Source organism: Lonchura striata, chromosome 6 (genome assembly GCF_046129695.1).
Source record: "Lonchura striata isolate bLonStr1 chromosome 6, bLonStr1.mat, whole genome shotgun sequence".
Taxonomy (NCBI): Eukaryota; Metazoa; Chordata; class Aves; order Passeriformes; family Estrildidae; genus Lonchura; species Lonchura striata.
Window position 1 is genome coordinate 32,983,979 of NC_134608.1, and position 16,454 is coordinate 33,000,432.

At 44.0% G+C, this 16,454-nt stretch overlaps 1 protein-coding gene across 3 annotated transcripts in view; it reads left to right on the top strand.

The window, feature by feature from the left end:
* The first annotated feature begins 925 nt into the window (after nucleotides 1-925).
* Nucleotides 926-16,454, top strand: part of TMEM229B (transmembrane protein 229B) — a 35,152-nt gene continuing 19,623 nt past the window's right edge. For 2 of the 3 annotated variants that reach the window (XM_021537047.3, XM_021537046.3), the window contains exons 1-2: nucleotides 3,174-3,306; nucleotides 13,735-13,904. The gene's annotated coding sequence lies outside the window, so the exon portion shown is untranslated. Of the gene's footprint in view, nucleotides 1,121-3,173; nucleotides 3,307-13,734; nucleotides 13,905-16,454 lie in introns of those variants that run through there. The other variant, XM_021537048.2, reaches the window with a different exon arrangement.

Genomic DNA, 16,454 nt, shown 5'->3' on the forward strand with positions numbered 1-16,454 from the left:
CAGAGTAAGATCTTACCTCAGTGGGAATGACTACAGTGACAGTAATAATTGTGATGTACTCAGATACCAGTGTAATGACCACAATAAAATGTTCCTGAAGACATAAATAAATTTTTTGTCTTCAGTGTAACAATGTGCCACAAATAAAACACACAAAATTTAAGTGAGGGATTAAGTTCTGCCTGTCACAGAGTGAGGAACACAAATGAGTAGGAACCAGCTTGGATATTGCTGCACTGCACTCCTTATCATGTCCAGATACAGGAGTATAGCAGCCAACAAATATGATTATGCCACTTTCCAAGATGTTTCCATATAGTCACATGTTATGCTAGACCCAAATAAAGAAACCCTTCCTGAACCAGACACACTGGTGCAGAAACATCTGAACTGGTTTTGGCCAAGATCAGGTATTATATATGATATATGCTATTTCAGAAAAAGGCAACACACACATGAAGATCAGCAGCATTCCCTGTGCCTGTTTACAAGTGGCTGCAGAGAGACTAGAGAACTGTTATGCCACCACAAACTCTTTTCATCTTGGACCCAGCTTCCTGTGCACCCAGAGCATTCCAGCCTGGATGCTCTGCAGAGAATGGTGTACCCACCACGAGGCCTTGGGCACACTTGGAGCTCAAGCTTCCTTGTGAATGCCTGACAAAAGGGCAGTTAGAGAAATTCTTGCCTTTTTCCCCAGTCTTCACCCCACTTTCACTGTATTATAATCTCAACTTCATTCTTTTTCTCTCCTCCTTTACTAGCTCAAGTAAAGAAACAAGGCTGAATAGAATAATAACAGCTCTTCTGGACCAGCTAATACAGCTAGGGAGAGCTGAACAAGCTCTCAGGTGTACAGCACCACCATCAGGTGCTCACTGACATTTCTCCCTCCTGTCTATCCCCTCAACACAGTACAGTGTCTTCATTCTCCTCATCCTGCTTCACTGCCTCCTCCTTCCTTTCTCCTCATTCTGGGAGCCTTCTCCTTCATCCTTACCTCCTCTTTCCTCTCTCTGCATGATGTGACTAGACAGGAAAATAGAGATTTATGTATTCCCTACACGTGCTTCTCATTTTTTCTGATCCATCCTTGGCTGTTGATTTCTCCTTCTTGTAGGTGAGTGTCTCTCAGCTCTCTTCTTCCACTCTCTTTGACCTTTCCTCTGCTTTTTGTAAGGCATTCTCTCCTCTCATGCTGTGAAACATTCATGCTGTCTCATACTGTGAAATTATCTCTCTCATGCTCTCTTGACTATATTTCTAGCATGGTCCTCAGTGCTTTCTAAACGATGTTATTTCACAATAAATACATAAGCACTGTTTCAGGCTGCTGTCTTCTCCAACTGCCTAATTGGATATTGTATTTTAAGGTGCTCTTTAGTATATCAAAAATGTCTTAGCTATTTTACCATTTTCCTTCTCAGCTCTGCTGAAATTTATACAAAGCAATTGTGGGGGTTTTTTTATCCAGCTTGAGGTCACCAGCACAAGCAGTGCTGCTGTTCTAGCTTGCACAGCTCGGTTGCTGAGGCAGGGCTAGCTGTGCCTTATTCTCCATTTCCCCTTTAAAACGCTCCATCTTTCTGCATCTCCGGCCCTCATAGTGAGATTGTGCAATCAGGTGACTCGGTGACAGGCTGGTTTGCTGCATTGTGGCATCCTCGGAGCAGCTACAGAGGTTTGTACACACACAGCTCCCCGGGCGAGTGCAGAGGGAGCGCCGGGCAGCAGCCCGGGCTCTCCCGGGTTACGCAGAGCTACCTCTGCACGGCCTTTGGTGTGTGCAGCGGCTGCTGGCCCCGCAGCTCCGGGGCTGAAGGAGCAGCCTCTCCAGAGAGTACCTGCCTTTAACAGAGCCACTGCTGCCAGACATCTTGAGAAACGATGATTATAACTGCTTCGGGGACTCCACAGAGCTGATGTTGCCTCTTTATTGGGACTATTTATTACTGAAAGCAGAAATGCTGAGTCATTAAACAGAGGTCATAAAAACATCCTTATTCTGCTAAAAGCATTAGCTCATCATTTCTGGTACTACAGAAGGTAGGAAAGACCAGGAATCCTTGTGCTTGTGAGAAAGAAAATGTGGACTGCATTAGAGGCCTGGGAAGATCAGACAAGAGCCCCAAGTCAGTAACCCATTAGGAAAATCAGGATGCTGCTTACAGACAGATATCTAGGCTCAAGATCAATTGCCATTTCTGCATTTGTGTCACTTCAGGTTATCATTTTATCCCAGAATATGTTAATGTCTCTCTCTGGAAATGGACAGAACTAAAAACCTTGCTCACTTTTGTCTGAAGAGACCATAAGGCACTTCAGAGGCACTAGCCAGCTCACCTAACCACAGAGAGCTGCTGTTACCTCCACCCACATTATTTCAGACGGAAGCCAGAAGTACGGAGGGGGCATTTGTTTGCTTGCAAGCCCTGGTTGCAAGCAGAACTGCACTCTCCTGATTTCTCATGCCATAGAAAAGCATTTTTTTTTCCTGTGTTCTTGTGCTGCTGAAGAGTTAATGTAGTCAGAGAAAGGATTTTAATTAATTTTTGCTACCTATGCTTGAAATTTATTTTCTTACTATTCTTCCTCGGGCAGTTTTCTGAATCTGAAGAGATCCTTCTGGGTGGAAAACTACAATTTTCAGAGATTATGTTTCCCTATTTTAATACTGAAGCTGCAGACAAATACTTCCTTTGATAGCTGTGTTTGATTTCCTGCACCGCAGGGATGTCCTGTCAGCGTCCAGATCCAACAACAGGCGCATGGGGGTTACATCCCTCTGCTGATGGGGTGTGTGTGTGTGTTTATTTGTTTTTGTTATGGATTTCTTTGGAGGAGTAAATATGAAGGACTCGTACTGCAGGTTCACTAGCCAAGGCGAACTGTGCCACATCGTGCTCCCGGCCGGAGCCAACACTCCAGCGTTCGGGTAGGGCAGGCTGCTCCCGACGTTCACCTGCGCGCCCACCGGCCCGCGCCGGCAGGGTCCGGTCCTCCGGGGACGCAGGTCCCTCCCTTGGGGCTCCCTGCGGCGCTCAGGCTCTGTGCCCCGCCGTGGTCCCGGGAGGGCCGGCCGCCCGCCCGCGGGCCGAGAGAAGCGGCTGCAGGCGGCGGGAGGACGCGGGGCCGGCGCCGCGGGGCGGGGGAGGCAGTGCGAGGGAGTGCGGAAAGAGTTAAGAGCGGCGGGGCAGGCTGGCTGTCGGGAGCGAGCATGTGCAGATTGAAACCGCATCCATACTACGGGCGAGTGTCACTGGCACACTTCACCTCCCGCCGGCCGCGGGGCACCCATGGACACCGGTGAGGACACGAGCCGCGGCCGGGCGGGGGGGCCGAGCGGCGGCCCCGGGAGCTGCCCGCGGCCGCTGCCCTCACGGCCGCCCCGCCGGGGCTGCGCGCGGCCCGCGGCGGCCTCCCCGCAGCCCAGCGGCGCGGGGGATGCGCTGCCCGGGGCGGAGGGCGGGGATGGCGCCCGCAGCCGCTGGTTTCGCTTTCTGGCGGCGGGAGGCCCGTGCCGCCCCCGCCGGGCGTGTGCCGGCCGCGGCGAGACAAAGGCGGGCGGCCGAGCGGCGGCTTCCCCGCCTGCGGCGGGCCCCGCGGGCGCACCGGGCACCGTGTGTCGCCCCCTCCCGGGGAGCGGCGCAGCCCCCGCAGGCCGGGCCCCGCCGCCATCCGCAGCTCCTCGGGGCGGCAGCGCGGTGCGTGTCGAGGGGGTTTTGCTCGGCAGCTCCCGACCCCGGCTGCGAAGTTGTCGGGGCTCAGGGAAAGCAGGGTGGAAGGGTTGCTGAAATCGGAGCTGCTTTTCACTGAACAGTGCCTTTTTAATTTTTTTTTCTTCCCCCCAAAAAGAGAGAAATGTCTCGAATCATCTTTTTGTATTGATTTCTGTAAAACTTTATTCCAGTCAAGGGGAAATAGCTCTGAATGAGCCCGGCGTTTGCAGACCTGAACTGGGAGGTGGGAACTGGCTCTGGTCCGTTCAGTGACTTTTCTGCAACCTTGTGAATTACTCCTGTGTGTAAAGCCAGAGGTCAGGGATACAGATACTATAGTCAGCTGAAAATTAGAGTTTTTTCTTTTCTGGGTTTTTTTTTTTTTTTTTTTAATATTTAAATTAGTCTCAAGATGTTTGCTCTTGTTCCATCTTTGGTATGGAAAAATATTCAGAATAGCTGAATTTTTGCAAAATGAAAAATCTGTTTCCTTCTGTTCCCCATTCACTTATTTACTCTAGGGTTTTGCAAATTGCTTCTAGGACGCTTAGGAGCAGGGATGCTGGGGAGGCTGCTCTGTCCTGTTCATCTTAAGTTGGATTGTTACACTGGGACTTCTTAAAGATCATTTCTACTGGGGATGTACAAACTTTTTAAGCCTCATAATTGCACAGCAGATGCAGAAAAACTCTGTAACATGAAATACCTTCTATTGTTCTCTGGCATTGTTTATTTGGCATGTTTTTCCTGTTTTCTCTTATTTCTGAGAAAAAAAAGCAGTCCCTGCGGGAGCTGTTTTTTTTCACAGGCAGAGTGGTAACATCTCTGTGACTGTCAGAGCTGTGTGCATTGGGGAGTTGCAAGAAGAACAGATTGCCCAAAGAGCTCCATTCTGTGTTTTCCAGGAGCACGAATGCATTAATATATGTACAACATCAGTTAGAGATGGGCTAGCTACTGTTTGGTGGTAAGTAGGAAGTAGTGAAAACAAAAATTACCATAAGTTACTGGAAAACAGAAAAGAAATACTTACTGACATGGAGTCCATAATACCTGTAGGCACTTTCAGCCAGTGCTGGGGAAGACTGTGTAGGAAATCTGTAAGATGTTCTTGTGCCCATGACACATCCTGAAGGTCCTTCTTGAATCCCAGCAACTTGTCCCACTGAGAAGGTTCTGTACAGAAATGTCAATTTTCCTGTGTTAGGTGACAGCAGCTTGCTACTATGGATAAGTTAAGATTTTTCACTAAATGTGCAAGTAGATATTTTCTCCTTGGGGAATATATGCTCTCAGTGTGTATGTCTGAGAATTTCATACTTCTCTGTTGAGGCTGCCACTGAAGAATATGGGTGTCTCCGTTTGTAGAAAGGGAAGCTGAGGTGCAGGAAAATGACATTTCAGAGGTCGTTGTCAGATTGAAACAAGATTGAACTCCTAATCGTTTGGTTTAACTAGTAGCTATAGTAGCTTTCTAAACAAAGCTCAGCAAAAGTGCTAGAAGCAGCTGATTCAAACTGAAACATTCTGATATCCTCTGATCACAAGAATATTGAAAAAACATGTAGTATAGTCTGGTGGAAAGGAAATGGAGGGACAAGCAGAAGTTGAGGCAGTATTGCTTGTTACTGCATAATTTCTTGCTGAGGCTCTGGCAGCACATTCGTAGCCTTGGTCAGTATTGCTGTGCCCACTCTACTGAAAGCTGATGTGGAGGCAGAAAACAAGCTGCTTCCTTGGAGAGTTCAAACCTTGGAATTCTTATGGCAAGATCCCATGGCAGTTTACAGAAGTTGTAAAGGGGTGTAAAACAAGAGGTATGGATAGCACAGGTGTGTAGTTGAGGGTAACCTAGATCTCTGCATCCGTATAGAAATGGTACCTGGTAGTGGGGACTGCAGTTTTGCTGACAGTGTGATAATATTATGTGGTGCCAAACAGTGAAAGCCAAATTTAACCTTGAAGGGAGATACAGGTTTCTGGATTAGAGTGTAAGGCAGGAAGAGGTTTTTGGATAAGGTGATAAACTCGATGTGGAGTCTTTTAAGATATCTTTTTACAATATATACTTTATTCAGCATCTGGGAGATGTTCTAGGGAGTGAAGATGTGCATAGGGATCCCTTTGGTCTTGTAATTTGTGGATCTACTTACTCCTGCACGTCAAGAAATGGGGAGAGGAGTTGTTTTCCAGCATTGTAAATGTGCTTTTAATACCTGTCCACTTGGTTAAGATAGTAACTGTCCTCAGATCCAATATTTCAGGGGTGCTGACAGGCACTGCATTGTGTCCAGGAAGGGTTTTTCTTCTCATGGCATAATTAGTCAGATTAATTTAAGCATAACCTTCCTTCAAAGCATTAGAAATAAATTGCAGCTGGGGACTGATCATGCCAGGAGAAGGTGTGGAGGGGGAATGAGGGGAAGGAGAGGAGACTGTGCACCCTTCCTATGGAGGGTGGGGAGGGAGGAGGGGGGGAATCCCCAACTTTTTTCTATCAGCACATGCTTTGATGGCAAGTCTTGTTTGTATCCTCAGAATCGTACTTATCACAGAGTCTGGGGTCAGGCTTTGTAGGTTTCTCTTTTTTTCTGCAGCATGGGATTGGTCACTAAGTGTCAACTCTCTGAGACTTGTTTGAAGAGTCCTTTGCAAGTTTTGGAGCTGTCTCACTGGCTGTGGTGTGCTTTCTTGTGCTCCTTGCTCATCATATGCACATCTAGTCTCAGACTGAAGAACTTCTGTCCTTATCCAACTTACTCTTGTGTTGCAAGAAACTCCATGAAATTTTAATAAAATTATCTGCAGGAGATTTGACTAGGTTTTAGGCAAAATAGTCCTTTCTGTTAAGCTGTCTGACAACAGAAAGAAGTTTTTTCTCATGGAAGATGATTGGAAAGCATCATGAAAAAGCTTTTAAAAAGGAGAAAATATATTGAGGAGGCTTTTAATGAGTGGTGGTGTGGAGGAGACCTTGTTCTGGTGGTGAAATCATAGAAGTAATGGAAAATTTTATGTTGCAAATTGTACCTTAGGATTCTTTGTTTCTGGATTGCCTTCAACAAATACCATGTTTAAGAAAATGAAATTAAGTTGTTGTGTGTTTTGTTTCTTTTTTCAGTCTCAGACAGCCTGCAATTATATGGTAAGAGGAGAGGTAACAACATGGCTAATTAAAGGGCAGCAGTGCTTCATTCCTTAGGGCTAATTATTCTCTAGAAAATGGGTCAATTGCTTAAAGAAATTGTTTGCCAGCAGGAGCTAGGAAAAGCCTTCATTCTCATTCCTCACCATCCTTTTGTAGGAAGCACTTCCTACCTCCACAGCAGTTGCAGTATCTTGTTAAACTTTCAGGTGCCAGAGCCATGCCCTGCAGATGGGGAAGTGGCACCTGAGCACACTTACATGTGGTCACTTCTGTCCTACATGTTCCTGTGTAGCTGCAGATAAGGCAGTGTCCAGTGGTGTTCCTGGGTTGTTTCTGGAGTGAAAGAAATGAAATTGAGCAATACAAATGGGACTTCTGTTTCAAAACAAAATTTGCTGTATCTGAAAGGTAAAGTATGGTATATATACTTAGTTCTTTTGAAAGTTTGATCATCTAGTTAGCTAATGTCTTCCACTTGGAAGTGGCTTGCTTGGTACAGGTTTATAAATTATCCCTTTTCAGATCTGTTTCCTGTATGTATTTCAGTATTCTCTGGTGGCTTTCTCACCTGACCATGCTGCTTGCTTTAGCTCTGCAGGCTGAGTACAGACTGGGTGAGGGAGCAGAGGGCTGGTTAGCCATGTACGTTAGAATGAACTGGTCTGCTTTTCACATTTCTGTTACGATATGTGAGGCAGGAGTATCCAGATGGTTCCTGGGCTCCTTGGTAAGGTGGCTGTGCAGGCAACTACAAGAAGTCTTGAAAGAAAGCCAGACTGGGGAAAGGCTTTGGCTCTGCAGGAGAAAGGCTTTGGCTCTGCAGGAGCAGATACCAACATCTGTGCCAATTCAGAACAACGCTCTCTTTTTGGTTAGTCAGAGCACTACATTCCTGGGTGTAAATGATACACCCAATAATGTCTGCTGTGAGCCAGAGTTTATGCACCTTACAGTCCAACTGAAATGAGTGTAAAAGGCTTTGCAGGTGCATGCTGCTCGTTAACACGTCCTCAGAGGTGAAATAAAAGCTAGACTGCTTTAGAGATTTGTTCGTAGGCATATCTGAATGAGAGTACCTATCAGTTACTAGGTCAGAGATGTCTAATCATTGCATAGAAGAGGGAAGTGTTTTATGTTACCCTTTCTTTTGTTCTGGATTTTTGTTGGTGTCAGTGCACCAGAGCTCACTACAACCTTATTTTGAAACTCCCCCGCCCTCACATGCTTCTGTCAAAGCTGGATTAAATGACTTCCCTGCCACAAATGCAGTCTTGCTTTCATTGCATAGGATCCAAGCATTAGTAGTCACTAGGTGAGTGTTGATAGCATAGTGTGGTGAAGCTGCTGTTTGACTTCTTCCTTGCTGGATCTTTTCTCTCAGGTGTGCCATTTATAGGATGCAGCCTATATGAAGAACTTCTGTGGGGCACCTCTCTGTCCTGCTTTCATGATTCTACTGGGAGCATGATGAAGTACTTCTGAAGGGGGGAGCTGGGTCTTTAGTACGGGTAGCTCTAGCATAGTCTTTAGTATGGGTAGCTCTAGCATAGTGCTGTGTGTACTGCCAAGTGCCTTCTGGGGATGGGGAGTCTGTTTTGTTTTTATTTATTTCATCCAGAATGCATGCACAGATCATGATCCAGTTCATTTGGTTCCACCAGCCTAATCTGGACTGAGAAATCTTGACTAGGGCTGTGTCTGTGCAGAGCTCTAGGTAGTCATTCCTCTCTGCTTGCAGCAGAGTGTTCCTGATGCTAGTGGTGTATTTGGCTGTTTCCTCTCCTGATAACCGACCTAGCAAAGCTGGACTTGCTTAACCCATGGGACACTTTGAGCCATGTGTTTTCTTTGTATTTTGAGTCAGCAGAGGCTTATGGTAAGAATGCTTCTAGTAAGTTCTAGAAGAAGAGTTATTTATTTTTGTAATTTCTATTGTTTTCATTATAGTTTTCCCTAGTGGTATGATAGATACCATGTGATTTAATTTATTTTGATCCAGCAATTCTTTCCAAGGCATACCTCACAATTAAGCTTTTAATTGGAAGTGAGCTTGTACAGGAGCTTCAGGATGTAGGACACAGTTTATAAAAATGCTTGAATGTCTTGCTAGGGAGAGAAAAGCTGCTGTGAAGGTAATGTAATGATTCCTTAGTTGTATTGAGCTTGGCTGCTGTTGGTTTTAGTTTTCCTTTGCTGCTTAATACTTTACCATGGAGATGAGATACTTTCCAAACCATCAGCCTCAGCCACTTGAGCTGACAGAGGGTAGCATGTTATTAGGAGTGCCCTGGGCAGCTAAGCCATTTCCTGTGGAGTGGAGTACTAAGGTGCATGTAGAAAGAAGGCAATTCATTATGTTCTATTATGTTGCCTTATAAATTGTGGATGTACGAAAGGTCAACTATTAGAATCCATGTTCTTCTCTTAGATAGTTACTCTAAGTTGGGGTTTGCTGCCTTGTGTGTGGGGCAATGGGAATAGGTTTTTTGTTCTATTTTTTCTTTTCCCCAGCTACATATCAGGCATAGAAAGTGGGAAAGTGACCCATTGTGATGCAAGAAATATAGTTTCCTTGGTTTGAGAAACAAAGACCGGACAATGTCATGACAGTGATGAACATTTGCTATGCTTAAGGACCATGGCTTAGCAACGTTTGGAGTACTAAAAAGCTGTAAGTGCAAACACCAGCACTTCCACTGCATCTTTCATTTGAGAATCTCTCAGTTCTTAATGAATTTTCAGTGTGTCTCTGTGAGGCTGGTATTATTAGTGTCATTTTGCAGACAAGTAGATAAAGTAAAATGCTTGTATAAGCACTTCAGCAAGCCAGAAAAAGCAGGAATAAAATTCAGGAATACTAATGTTTCAACCTGGTTTTGAGCTTCTATCTTGTACTTTTTTTTCTGGAAAAGAAAGACATTAATTTTTGTAGCTTTCCTGCCCTCATCCTCTTCTTTTTTTCCCCATTGGGTTAGGCTGCATAAAAGCGAGACATTATTATGCAACATATCTAAGTGTGCATGTGATGCTTGAAAAAATGGTAATCAGATAAGTTGCCAGGCAACAGTACCCTGCCTTCAATTACCAAAACGCCAGTGAGTGTGCTTTCATGATATAACACGGGTGCTGTACTTCTTCATAAAGAAAGTGTAGGTGGAGTTTTGTAAGAGTTGCTCCTTTTTAACTCATCTCTTACTTAATCTGCCATATTGTGAGGTTAGATTTGACCTCAGTTTTAGAGAAAAGTATTCACCAAATCTGAAATAAACAACAACAAAGTTAGATGAGCTCTCGGAGAGAATGAATGGTATGTAAGCATATATGAGTAAATAACCATTTCCTGTGATGGGTCTGTAAGTGTTTGATGGTTCAACAGCTTACAACAAGTAGGTCAGAGCTCATCCTTGGGACTGTAAAAATTAAGAAAATGGGTGAGAGATTTATGTTAAAAGGTAGATGACAGGAATATATGGCAAGCTGTGAGAAGTATCAAAACATCCACAGTGGCCCCTTGGACCAAAAATATTGAGAGCCATGGTAATTAATGAAAATATGAATGTAAATCCAGTTGGTTCATTTTCATTGCCTTAATAGAAGCAGAATGGAAGGAACATAAGAAGGGACGAGTGTACACAGAGGAAAAAGTGATCGTCTAATAATGGAAGACAGCACAAGGGAGTTTGTTTGTATATGTGTTCAAAACCTGAGTTTAATTTATTTTTCAAAGATATTGCAGGATAACAACAGCAAAAAATAAAAGCTTGTGGAAGTTATTTAAATGCATTTTTGGTTTTGGCAGTAAATAGCCACAGAAGCATTTGCAGAGATTGCAGTTTTGTGGGGATGCAGGCATCTGGCCAAGCCTCTTCAGCTGTTGGGTGGTGGCATGGCTTTTAGAAGAAATCTGAAACTCCAGAAGTCTAATGTGTTTCTCAGGGCTTTGACAGAAGTTTTCAGTTGAGATAGGGGACTCATCTAGATATATCTGGGAAAGAATGCCCATAACCTTTAATTCACTTGTTTTCTTTGGGTAAATGCAAGTTGTTGCTTTACAGAGTTGGTTTTCCAATTATTTTTTTGTTGTTCCAAAAGGAGCAAAAGGCATTTGAATTTTAGGAGATGGGGGACTGTGTCCTACATGTCCCTCTGCAGGGTTTCAGTCCAGTGTAGGAAGAGGTTCAGAAGTCCTCATCAAGAGACATGGTGGGACTTCAGTTAAAAGGGAAATCTGCATCATCCTCTGTGTAAGTCTTGCCAAAACAGGGGGAGTTTCTGAGAAGACACAGACTCACTTTCTGTTTCCAAATTTGGCACTTTCTTCCCAGGAGAATCCCAGATAAGTCACGGAACAATGTTATGACTTGATTTTTCTGTTGCACAATTTATCACCCGTTAGTTGCATGGACCTGAGCTCTCTTTGTGGAGAACTGTAGAAATAATGAAGGGCTGTAAATACTGAAAGAGACAGTTCAAGGAATGCTCAACTAACATACTTCCAGTTAGGAATTTACTTTCTTTTTTGTTTGCTTTTCTTTGTATTCTCATTTGATGACCAGTACTGCTACATTATGCTCATTTGTAGTCCCCAACCTGCTGACACCATGAATGTTTGTGTCAGAGGAACAGTCAGAGCAGGAAGTACTGTTTTGGGAAGTCTGCAATTTTAGTTTTTAACTATTTTTGTATATGCACGTGAATGTTCACACTACTCTAACTGGTTTTTGTTTGATTTTCCCTTATTACAAACACTACACATTTTGAATCATTAGTATTTTGACACAGAAAGTCCATTTATATACCAAACAAAAAACAAATCCCCTTTTCTGAACAGTTTAAGCTTTGTATTAATCATGTGAGCCTTAAGGTCAAATCTTTCTCTTCAGCTCTACTGCTCTGCTCACGTGTATTATGACATAGTCTTTACTAATGAAGATTTTCTTCAATGAGTATTTTCTTTCAAGTATAGATACATTTGTAACCAAAGGTATGGTTTCTTCAGTACTCTGAGCTCAAAGTGATGCAGTATTTTGTGAAAAGGGAACTTCTTCCTGCTGGGCAGTATGCTGTGAGCCAAATCTGAGAGATGATGATACAGCTGAAAACTAGCAGGATTTATGGTAGCATGGGGTAGCATTCAGAGGGCTGATGAGTTCCTTGGTCTGGCTCCAGGTGAAGCCCCATGGGTGGCCTGGGTACTGTTTCTGGGGAAAGGGATGGACTGAGCACGACTGTATTGTCCTTACGTTGGCTTGAAGCCTTTTGTAATGCTCATGTTTCTGCATTTAAGGAGTTGGGAGTGTTGCTGTTGCTTATTTTGTATGATTTTGTTCCTCAGTCTTTTACGTATCAAATTATAGACAAGTGCATCTGACTATGTAAAAAGCATTCTCAGTGGTTTTATGATTCTAAGGAAATTACTTTTGAAATTTTGTTTGCATATGTTTGATAAATAGTTCAGTAGGAATCTGTGGCAAATAACATATAAGGAAGATGGATTATGTGCAAATAATTTTTAGGGATATTGATGTGACAACAATTTATACCAAAGCTAGACAACAAATAAGTTCTTTCCCAGTCTGATGTACAAATATGTAGCTAGTAAAATAGCAACTATTTCTCATGATAAGAGAGACTCCAAAGTAGATGCAAGCTTCAGTGCATAGGCAGAAGGTGCTAGCTGTGTCTCAATAATACCCATATTACATTGACTTAATTAGTGGGTTTATGCTATTAATTGCTCCATTAATCTCATTGGGAAGATTTTTGGGGGGAGGATTAGTTATTTAATCTGCATTTTTAATTGGAGTGGTTTTGTAGTTCAGTGTCATCTAAATAAAAACAGTGTAGGTTTGTTTTGCTTTGTTTATTAAGGAAAACGTATCTCAAATTCCTCTTGGATTTTGGTGCTCAAAAATGCTGAGATTCATTAGGATAATGTGAAGAACTCATTTGTTACACAGTCTGACACATAAATGTCCCTGCTTTAACTTCTTCATATGCAATTAATTCAGAAAAATGCTATATGTAGACAAGCCCTTGGGTTGTGAGATCTGTGAGGCTGATGTAAATAAGGTGTTGGATACTTGTGTATTGAAGCTGTCATCTCAAGGCATGATTTCTGTGAAAATCAGGAAAGTGGCATCCCAAATGTCAGCATTTGAAGCGAAGAAGAGCCCCAGCTCATGGATTCCACTTGCTTGGATCATGCAGCCCTGCTGCCTGAGCCCAATATGGAGGTGAAAGGCAGTCAGATCACTGGAGCAGAGAGGACAGTGATAGTGCCCCCAAGAACAGCTTGGACTGCTGGGTGGGTAGCACTGGGAAAGGCCTGCTTACATGAAGTCCACACTCTGTCCTGGAATGGGGAAGAGAGAAGTGTGATGATTGGAGAAGTAAGGATGAGAGGAGATCGGAGGAGATAAGGAAGCAATGTTAGGAGATATAGGATGGGAGTGGGAAAGTGTCATCAGTGAAGCCTACTTTAAAAATTGAGATACTGATGGGGAAAATAGAAGTAACGCAATTTCTGGCAGACCCTCCAAGGGTTAACTGAGACCTTGGCTGAGATGGTAGCAGTGAACCTTTGGTCACTGCCTCCAGTGAAGTTGCTCTGTGTGGTTCCTGGGGCTGAGATCCAGAAGGACAGTGGAGAGCAGAAAGGCTCAGCCTCACCCAAGGAGAAGCAGTGGTCAGGGTGCCGCTCTGGCAAGGGGCAGGTACAGGTGCTCTGAGAGGGCTCTGAAGAAGTCAGGTCTTCCAGGGCCCAATGTACTGGAGCTAAGCCATCTATACACATAGCTTGTTCTGTGTTTAAAACCTCTCTTGCATTGTGCTATATTAAGATTAAAATGTACTTCTTTGGTTTAGGAAGTCTGTCTGGTTGCTGTATTAACTGTTGGTCACACACACCTGGGCGGAAAACGACTGGCATCTGAAACCCCTTGGACTTGCTGGAGGCAGCCTAGTCTACCTGCGGATGTTGTGAATTAAGAGCTGGCCAAAGAGTGGGAGAGCTCCAGGATCCCTCCCTGGAAAAGGTAAGGTCTGAAGGCTAAAACTGGTGGGGCTGCACTTGTAGACCGGAAAAACAGAGCAGTTGTCTGAGTGCAGAGCTGACTGGATCGTAGATGGGACCTTGGAAATTTAAATATGTAGAGTGCAAAGTTATTTCTATTGGTTTAAACATCAAGTTGTTTTCTGGAGGCGTAAGATTGCCATTTGCACACATCACCCTTGATTTCTGTCTGCTGTGAGTCACATCATTCTGATTGCTTGTAACTTATACAGACAAACTTTTCAGTGTTATTTTCTCTTTAAAACCTCACACTCTGATAGCCTGAGGCAGTTAAAACAATCAGCACAGTGGAGCAGTATCTCTGAGCTAAACCAGAGCAGTAGGTAAAAAGCAGAGGGTTGCTCTCTTCTGTGAAAACACAGGTGTGAGTTGGATGATGAGGAATCTATTTCTGGCCCTTACAAGCAGTGCAGTCTCTGCACCTGATTCACCAGTGTGTTACTCTACTAATCTTCTTAGCCTCATCTTGCCACTCTCCTGTATGCTGTGGCAATCACACTGCACAGAGTGCATGTAGAATGCTATCAATTTGGAAGGGTGATTTATATCCCAGAGCAAAAGTTTATATTGATTCTGGTTAGTGGGGTGGACATTGTGGGACCAGAACAATTTCCAAACCCTACAGCATTTGTGACAGGCTCGTTGTGTCTGCAGTGTGTGGCATGGTTCAGGCTACAATATTGTTTTGCCTATTGTGGATCAGGTTTCCTGGGCAGGTTGTGTGCACTACTTTACTGCTAGCTGGGAACTCACTTTGAATATGTACATGCTACATGTATAAACTTCAGATACATGTAGCACAGTCACCCTTCGTCTGTCCTGTCTCAGATGTTTCATTACCCTCTTCTAGTTGTAGTGCCCAGGAGATCTTCTGTTGGGCTATTCTGTTGTCCCACTCCTCTGGTGTTCTTGCTGATAGACCCCTGATCCTCTCTGAGGCTGGGGTACAGACCCAGTCAGCTACTGAAGGAAAGTAGTAGACTTAATTGTGGCAGTGTTAACAGTGTGTATAAGCAGGGTCAGCTCCTGCCTAGAGCTCCAGCTGTGATTGTGCTGCCCATTGTGTAGCTGATTACAGGGCTTCAGTTGGTCACCAAGTGTCGTCTTTTGAGTGGCTGCAATGTTTCAACAAAGCAAGTGTCAACAGCTTCCTGAGAAGGCAGCTGGTGATGGACTGAGCTTTGTGTGAGTCCAGCTGTTATGTCAGTGATGCAGCCATGAGTATTTCTGAAGAAAGCTGTGTCTGGCAAGTGCTTTGGTGTGTGATACTATTGCTGCGAGTAGAGCAAATGCGGCTTCTTGCCTGTCCTCAAGAACCATCAAATGTAGCGCAGAAGTCTCCTATTACTGTTAAAAACTGAGCACTGTATGGGTACAAAAAAAACAAAGATCCATTGGCAGCAGAACAAGACTATGAATTATTCATTCCTCCTATGCCTCCTGTAGGTTCCATCCACTCAGGCTGGTCAGGGTGCTGTCTGTTGGACATAAAGACAGATCTGCTTTCAAAGCTGTGGGGACAAGACCCTGCAGACTGTCATCACCTGTCTTGAGCTTGTCCTTCATTAAAATGGCTCGGGCATTGTTGTGACATCCTTGAGGACATAGAAGTAACCTCTTAGCATCCCATGGGCAGGAAGGAACCCAAGGGTTGGAAGGAATATTTGTAACATCAATGAACTTGGGACACATCTGGTAAGGCCAGCCTGGAATTGTCTGTGAGGTGAGGACAGTGAGGTAGGAGCAAGATGGAAGCCCTGGCTGCTCTGGCCCATTTTACAAAAGAGAGGTGGGAGAGCTGCATCTTTTGTGTAGCACTGCCTTGGTTTTTTTAAGAGAACTTAGACTATGTCAGTTTGTTCCTAGATCCGTCATGCTGAGAAGCCAAAGTGTCCTCTGTTAAAGCATCCTCTGCTTGAGCACAGGCAGGATTTCTGTTCATGCAGAGTGGAGATGACTGTATTTAAATGGCTGTTTGGGAACATCTGTAACACATAGTTTTCTCAACTCATTTAGTAGTAGGCATTTGTCTTTGCAATGGCTGTCAGCTGGCAGTTGAATTCGAGAGTCACTGAAGATTTACAGATCTGTAGAGGCTCAATTCTCCTTCAACTCTTCCTTTAACTGTTGTGGGCACAGGTAAGAGGTGCCCACTGTTAGAGAAGGTGTTGCTGAAGCTTTGTTCAGAGGCTGTTTATCAGCATAAAATGCATATACTTAGATGAAGAGGGATTTTAACTATTTTTTTTTCCTTTTTCTTCTTACTGGTTGGTATGAATATTCCTTCAGCCATTTCATGTACCCAGGCTGCACTGTCCATGCCATATTACAGATTCTTGAGCATTTTCCCCCATTTTCCTTCTGTATCTCTCAGAGTTGCTCTTTGCTATTAGGCTTTTGCTGAGATATATTCTGATTTTTAGTGTGAGAAAAGCTACCTGGAACTAGCAACATCTGTAGAAATCATGGTCTTTAAAAGCAGAAGTTCAATCTTTGTATTTACAGCTGTCTT